Here is an 8,479-nt window from a genome sequence, read left to right as displayed (position 1 = left end):
AGAATAAAAATGTTACAAGAAAGAAACCTCACAAATCTCTCTTAAATGAAAAGAAAAACATAAATTGCATAGGTCTTGGAGATCATCCATGGAAAATTTGTCTAGGAATTCTTGTTTTTCATTAAACAAGACCAAAACAAAGCAAACAAAACCTTTTCAAGAGAAATGATATAATATGTACAAGAATTATCAATTGAAAAATCTAACACATATTCACAAACTATCTCATTTAGAATGTTAAGTCCGTTAATCTTTAAAAATCATTTAGAATTTCACAATTTTAACTTCATAGTTGTGTCCGAAACGGTCCTTTTAGTTATATACTAATTATAGGCACACGAAATCTGTCCACTTAGTCGTGGGTACTCATAAACTATCTCCACCCAATGGTGGTATAATCAAACACTATCTCCAAATAAACAGAGAAGGCATGAACACTTGAGATATTGCCCAAAGGTGTGAGGGATACCTCACACGAGTGATGATTATTAATTGTTACTATCACTCACGCTCTACTCAGATTCCCCTTCGATGGGCTATTTATAGTAAAAATCTTTCTAGTCGGTGCAGCTGTGTTTCCTGTGTCATTTTGTAAAGATTTGTAGGTAGCAAATTTGCAAACATGCTCAATTCATTTATTTCTGCCTCAAGCCTCACAAAATTTTCTACACTTCTTTTTGTTGCACAAGGCATACTTTATAAATGAGAGATTGTGAGGATCAAGAACAAGATATTAAAGAGAAAACATACATTAGAGAGGAGAAGGAGATGAGAAATGAAAAAGGAAAGGAGAGAGAACATTGAAGAATCAATTCAAAATATATTTCATTTCTTGGAGGCCAAATTGGTATTTGGCAATGATAGAGTTTATTTATAGGCTTAAAAAATCCTAACAAAATTCCTACTTAACATAGTTACTTGATAGAAGTTAACTCAATCTTTAAAGCCACCAAAAAAAAAAAAAAAGAAACTTTAAAAAAATAACATGAAATGAACTCTATAACAAGAATCAAGATGTACTAAATATTGAAGGTCGTGGAGGAATTGAAACTTCAAGTACTCCCTCCAACATTTGTGTGATCTTTCTCATTGAAGGCCTGATTGAAGGATCATCTTGAGTGCACCAAATCGCAAACATCACTAGTCTCTCTATCTTAATGTCACTCCTTGCTTCCTCATCATTTTTGACCAACTTGTCCAGCTTTCTTTGCAGTAACAATCATAGGGCCAATCTACCAATGCCTGCTCCTGATTCACAATGCCAAATTAAACACTTGACTTGCAACAAATGATCTCAAGTAAAAACATCCCCAAACTGTAAACATCTACCTTAACCGTGATGGAAGCTTTCCTAAACCATTCAGGAGCAAAGTACCCAATTGTCCCTCTTATGCCTGTGCGTGCAGTTCGAGTTTGTTCAGCTAGCAAAAGCTTTGCCAATCCGAAGTCTAATATCCTGGGTGTGAAGTACTCGTCCAATAGTATGTTTTGAGCCTTTATATTGCAATGGATGATTTGGGTGCTGCATTCTTCATGTAAGTACATTAGCCCCCTTGCAATTCCAAATCCAATCGGTACTCTTTGGTTCCAATTGGGCCTAGAGACCCCAAACAGAAGGCTTGCCAAGGAGCCGTTGCTCATGTATTCATATACCCATAGCTGGTGCTCTCCCTCATCGCAATAACCAAGCAATCAGACTAAATTTTTATGGTGAGTTTGGCAATTACACTTACTTCTGTTTTGAATTCTTTCTCTTCTTCTTGTACCACCTTATCCAACTTTTTGACCATGGAAAACCTTCTATGATCTGATGGTAAGACCCTTTTATAAACTGTGCCAAAAGCACCGCTTCCTAGTTTCTGTTTGAAGCCACGGGTTGCTTCTTCAAGCTCTTTGTATCTGTTAGAATGGTAGAGAGAGAAAATAATATGTATTGTATTGAATGAATTATATTGAATGATAGAAGGCCTGTATATATAGGCTGAGAAAGAGTATCCTACCAGAAATCTAACTATCAGAAAGAGTATCCTATAAAAGACCTAACTATGGCAATACCTAATATATCTAGGAAATCAATATCTAATATATATAGGAATATATACCATATATACATTAACATCCTCCCTCAAACTCAAGGAGGATAAACATTTTGAGTTTGGAGAGAGAAACTAAAACATGAAATAAAACTAAATAAATTAAAAGGCAAATAAGTTTCAAAATCTGAATAAGAGCGCAAGGGCACTTGAAATAGATCAGAGGTCAGAACTAAAGCCAGGAGACAGTTTATGGTCGTGTTGGACCATTATAGGAACTGGCTGAAACTAGATTAGAGGCCGGAACTAAAGTTGGGAGACAGCTTATGGTTGTGTTGGACCATTGTAGGAACTAACTGAAACTAATGCCAAGACAATTTAAGGTCGTGCCGAACCAATGTAGAAACTGGCTGGAATTAATGATGAAAGACAGTTTATGGTTGTGTCAGACCATTGTAGGAACTAGTTGAAACTAATGCCATGACAGTTTAAAGAGGTCATGTCGGACCGTTGTGGAGATTGGTTAACCAAAATCAATGTCGGGACAGTTTGAAGGGGTCATGCCAGACCGATGTAGAAGCTAACCAGAATCAATGTCGGGACAGTTTAAAGGGGTCATGCCGAACAGATACAGGAGCTAACCATAATCAATGTCGGGACAGTTTGAAGGGGTCATGTCGGATCGATGTAGGAGCTAACTGGAATCAATGTTGGGACAGTTTAAAGGGGTCATATCGGACCAATGTAGAGAACTGGATGTTGAACCGGCAAACGTAGTACACACATAACTTATGACGTGGTATTGAACAATGATGGCAAACAGATGATGACTGAGTGCACCAGGGGGCGGCTTGGATTGTGTGCCAAAAGGGGTGGCTTGGGTTGTGCGCCAGAAAAGGGCAGCTTGGATTATGCGCCAGAGGAGGCAACTTGGGTGGTGCGCCAAAGGGGGAGGCTTGGGTGGTTCGCATAGTGTATAACCATGCTCACCATGATATAGGTATAATATCCCCCCTTAAACTTAAATAAGTTTGAAGATAGAAACCGATTTGAGGTTGAAGTAGAGAGAAAGATAGAGTGGAGGGGAAAAAAAAAATGTATTACGAGTAAAAAGATAAAAAAAAAAAAAAATATGATAGAGATATTTGGGGTAGGAATAAATCAGCGGAAAGAGGAAGAGATCACCACGAAGCGATACTGAAAAGAAAACATGATAGCGGAATAGGTTGAGGTCCGGCGGGCGGCCAAGGCGAGGTTGCCGCTCGCCGGTGAAGCGAAATTACTAGGTTGTTAACCTAGCTCTAATACCATGTTAAAATAGTAGAGAGAGAGAGAGAGAGAGAGAGAGAGAGAGAGAGAGAGAGAAAATAATATATATTGTATTGAATGAATTGTATTGAATTGTCTTAAACAATAGAAGGTTTGTATATATAGGCTGAGAAATAGTATCTTACTAGAAACCTAACTCTGGCTATTCCCAAATTTATTTAGGAAAACAATACCTAATATATATAGGAACATATATCACATATATATTAACAGTGTCTATTGCTTATCACATTCATTGCGGAAGTGTTTGAACTTGACTGCATATTTAGCAGTCTCTTCTGATATGAAATGAAAGCAGAAACTGAAATGCCTAACAGCAGAAGGAAATTAAAAAATAAAGAGCTGCCAAGGATTATTGATCCAACGAGGATCAAGGTGGACTGATATTTCTTAATTGAACTCAAATTTCCCTGCGTTACCTTTATCAGAGTGGTTATATTCACATTTTTGGTTTTTGTTCCATGGGAAAGAGGAAAGTTCTTCTTATAACACAAATTCTCACCAAAAACATAAACAGAAGCAGCACAAAAACAGTCATCAAGGCAAAATTGGCTGCACGTCATTTTGTTTGCCTTAGGTCCACGCTGTACATCATAATCCCCTAATGTCCAGTGCGTGTTGTTTAACTCTTTAAACTCAATCATCTCTGGCTTCGTCTCCCATCCAACTTCTTGGCAATTGGGCAGTTGAAAATTCGGTTTGCAGCCTTTTTGGATGTTAAATGGATCTACGAGAGAATAGCCTTCTGGGCATAAACATCGGGCCTTGCCATTTGTATCAGCAGTACAATAGCTGTTATATGCACATGCGCTGCTGCAAAGTTTCCCTTGGATTAGAGAGCAAACATCATTAGGAATGTGCTGCACAACTGACCAGGACAAGCTGCAACTTCGTTTTCTCGGTTCATTATATAGTCTGAAGACTCCATCGAAGTCTATCCTTGCCATATGATAGAAATCTTGTTTCGAACCCATGTTGTTTCTCGTAAAGTTGTATACATCCGAAATCCCTTGTTTCACATAAACGTATCCACCAGTCTGATCAAAGATCAGCCGAGATTTGGAATTGGCTTTCAAAGTTCCTCTAGCCCAATAAGGCCTGTAGATGACTTGGGTTGGCATAGGTATCGATACAGCATACATCACTAGATTGCCATCGTCCTGCATACGGAGCTGGAATTGTCCGTTAGTGTAATTTGTATGTGATAGCGAGACAAAAGCTTGTCATTGGTGCCCAATATTTGTCCTGGTAAGATTGTGTCATGTGGTTCTTTGAAACTCTCCCAACTAGAATATCCATCGAGAAGTACAAAGTTCCCAGTATCAAGCATAGCAGCACAACTGGGTCTGGAGCTGGTAAGGTTGGTTGCATTGCAGTATTCCATATCACGTCGCTTTCTTGGTCGAAGAGCTGAAGCCCCCCTTCTGTGGTTACTGTTACTTTTGATCCTTCCCTTACTAGAACACCATTTGCAGGCCAAACTATAGTTTTATCTGGTATTTGGTCGAACCAGATGGCTAGCAGGAAGAAGATATTTTCATTATTTGAGGGCTCGACTTGTTGAAATCCAAAGGTAAAATCACCTGAAGGTGAAACCCATGAACTATTAATGCCTCTTTGTGCTAACAATGTTGAGTTCGTCAAATCAATATTACAATCAGATTTGCTGATGGCAAAAACAGCTGGAAAGAGAGGAAGAAGAACAAGAAAAACAACCGAAGAAGCCATTGCTGGTTGTCTTACCCTGCAGGTGAGAACTCAATAACATTTTCTAGTGGATATTTTGGCAGTTCTTTTTTGTTTTTGTTTTTGTTTTTTGTACGCTTCTCACTGTGGACATTTTTGACCCATTCTCATGATACTTAGAGCAATTCTCAAGAATACTTTAGTAATTTTCCTTTGATTTATTCTCATGATTACTTTAGTTATTTGAATTACAACCAAAAGGAAAGTGTTAAGAAACTCATTATTTGAGATTTATTTTTGGAGAATTATATATCAGACAATGAATTTCACTGTTTATTCATTTATCCACACAACAAACATCATTTGTACATGCATGATTCACCCATACATTGAAAATAATGAGACATAATAATATTTCTGCATAAGATTGGTCCTACATGTGTAATGTATAGATGACATTCATTAAGGTGAAAAAATAACAATTTATTCTGTTTTTTTTTTTTTGGAAGAAAACCTCTTTAAGTAGGATCTTAATGATTATTTCAAGAATTCCATTGCTTGTTTCTTAGCAGCAGGTTTTTTTAAACTCATGGAGTCATTTGTGGGTTGGTAGTTTTGTTTTGAAAGTGTCAAGTGTGTCCAATATATATATACTTCAAATATTTAGATAACAACAATGTTATGTACTCACAATTTTTATTTAGAAAAGTATCTGGAATATGAAATGTGTGAATCAACATACAAAATTTAAATCTTTACTGTACATTCTAATCTGGTATATTTTCTAAGTTAAAATTCAGATTGAATAGCATTTTTTTTTGTTTATTTATGCAGTCGATAAGCTTTCTTTGTTATTGAGTGCCAAATTTCTACGTAAATCTAGGAGTAATTATTCTGTGTATTTTGGAAATATCATACTGACTATGTGTCTGTTCAGTAACAGGTGGATAAATCTAGACAGACCCATGCACGTGGTACACTGGACCTGAGGACACGCTTTCAGGACACCAGTTGTCCAAGCAGGCATCCACACACCTGATGAGGCCCCATCTCCCATACTCAGACCAGCAATTGTAGTAACCACTGCAAAAAAAAAATCACTTTTGACGACTAAATTTTTAGTCGCCAAAAGTTAATTTTTAGTAACTGAAGGGCTTTAGCGACTAAATTTTTTGGTCGCAAAATTAATAGCGGAAGAGTAGTCGGGAAAGCTAATTGGCGACTAAAATTATTTTAGTCACCAAATGTATTTATTTGCCGACTAAATATTTAGTTGTCAAAAGATTGGACATTAAATTAAATTAGACATTTTTCGGCGACCAAACTTGTAGTCGCCTAAAGTCCCCCCTTTTTAGCTATTAAAACTTTAGTTGGCAAAGTGTTATTTTTTCACTACTAAAAATTTAGTCGCCGAAAGTCCCCATCTTTGGCTACTAAATGATTAGTCAGCAAAGAGTTCTCTTTTGGCTACTAAATATTTGGTCGCCTAAAGTTCTACATTTTTTGCTACTAAAATTTAGTTGGCAAAAGTGTGTTTATAATTTAGTTTTTGTTTTTAGCTATGAATATTTTAGTCGCCAAATGTTTGATTTTCTTTTGGCTACTAAAGTTTTAGTTGCCAAATGTCTATTTTTATTTTTTGGCTACTAAACTTTTAGTCACTAAATAACTTTTTTTTTTGCTACAAAATTTTTAGTCGCCAAATTTTTTTTTTTTTTTTTGGCTACAAAACTTTTAGTCGCCAAATGTTTTTTCCCAATTTCTTTTTAGCTACTAATTATTTAGTCGCCAAAAACATGATATTATGTTTTATCGCGAAATTATAATTTCTCCACGATCTGTCTATATACAATGCAACCTGTAATACGTATAAAAACAAAATGATACATACTATCAATCATTCCACAATCTGCATCCATATACCAAAAATAAATAACATTAAATATCAAAGTCCATACAAATCAACTATTGTCCAAACTAAAATAATAATTCCATACAAAATATGTCATATAAAAATCAAAACCCTCCGTATACAAAAAAATACATTTACTACCAAGCGAAATTACCATTTGGCATGGTACAAATTACCATCGTAATCTATACCACAACAAAAGGTGATATATGTACCACGACAAAAGTTTTCTATGGACCATGACAAAACGTCCTATATGTATGCTGACAAATGATATATATGTACCACGATAGAATGTGATCTATGTACCACGACAGTCATTATCTGTTGATTGCCAAAAGTTTTCTGTATCAGTAATAATGAACTACACAAAAGCTGAGGACGACAAAAGTATTATATTAGTTCTACACAAAAGGGAAAATTCTTCTCCATACACCAATATGGATTATCCACAAGTCCACGCAACATGACCATCTACAAAGAAAAACAAAAAATGAAACGCTAGAATTGGTTACAAGATATCAATTCAGTCAGCCATATGGAACATGTTCTAACATGCATTTAAGGTAGAACAATCGAGAAATGTCTTCTTGGAAATAAAAGAAAGTATATATATATGTATCATGCAATATATTTATTCCAATCAATTGCACAAACAATGTAATATGTAATTTCTTCATTCTAGAAATATATAAAGGCAATTATTAGAATATGCAGATGTTATTTTAATAAAGTTGTTGCTTTTTTAACTAAGTGTTGCAAGTTTTTCGACTAAGTGTAAGGCATATTCGGGGGCTGTTATGAATTTTCGCCCTCGGAAAGCCCTTTTTCGAGTAAGTTTAGGGCGTTTTCAGCTCTAACTCCAAACCTACGGGTCCGAATTACATTCCGTCAGATCTCACCAATCCTATTTTTCATGGCGAAGCTATCCGTGTGAGCCACACGATCGTTCGGAGGTTGTTTTGAATTTTTGCCCTCGAAATGCCCTTTTTCGACTAAGTTTTGGACGTATTCGGCTCTAACTCTCTACCTACAGGTCAGAATTACATTTCGTCAGTTCTCAAAAGTCCTATTTGTTAGGTTTTATTTCTTGGCAATCCCGTTTGACAAAACTCCTTTAAGTTGTAATTTTATTCGCATTTTTATTTTAGTGAGGCTATGAGTTGTTAGATGCGAATCCAACCCGAATCAAGCATTTCAGAGAAGTTTGTGATGATAAAGCTTTCAAGATTGCCACTTCGCTGATTATGACGGGGATCGAGCTGCCCGGTCAGCTCGCGGGGGTCCAGGGGGCAGCGCCCCTTGGCGGGTCCGGGGCAGCGCCACGGCGGGGTCGAGGGGCAGCGCCCCCGAAGCAAAAATGCATTCCAAGTTGCCTGTTCGATCATGTTATTTTTTCCAGTTTTTCCAGTTTTGGCCTTCCCGCTCGAGCGGGGAAAGGGACGCTCGAGCGAGGATTGGAAGCTCTCAGCATCTCTGCAGTCGCCTGTACAAATACTGGAAGGTGTGATTTTACGCT

At 36.8% G+C, this 8,479-nt stretch overlaps 1 pseudogene; it reads right to left on the bottom strand.

Moving 5' to 3' along the window:
* Positions 1-663: 663 nt before the first annotated feature.
* On the bottom strand, positions 664-5,090 carry LOC114270572 (G-type lectin S-receptor-like serine/threonine-protein kinase LECRK3; annotated as a pseudogene).
* Positions 5,091-8,479: the final 3,389 nt, after the last annotated feature.

The sequence above is a fragment of the Camellia sinensis genome, chromosome 2, assembly GCF_055761805.1.
Source record: "Camellia sinensis isolate YWXY chromosome 2, ASM5576180v1, whole genome shotgun sequence".
Classification (NCBI taxonomy): domain Eukaryota; kingdom Viridiplantae; phylum Streptophyta; class Magnoliopsida; order Ericales; family Theaceae; genus Camellia; species Camellia sinensis.
Note: the sequence above shows the minus strand (reverse complement) of the source record. Positions and strands in the feature narration are given on the sequence as shown.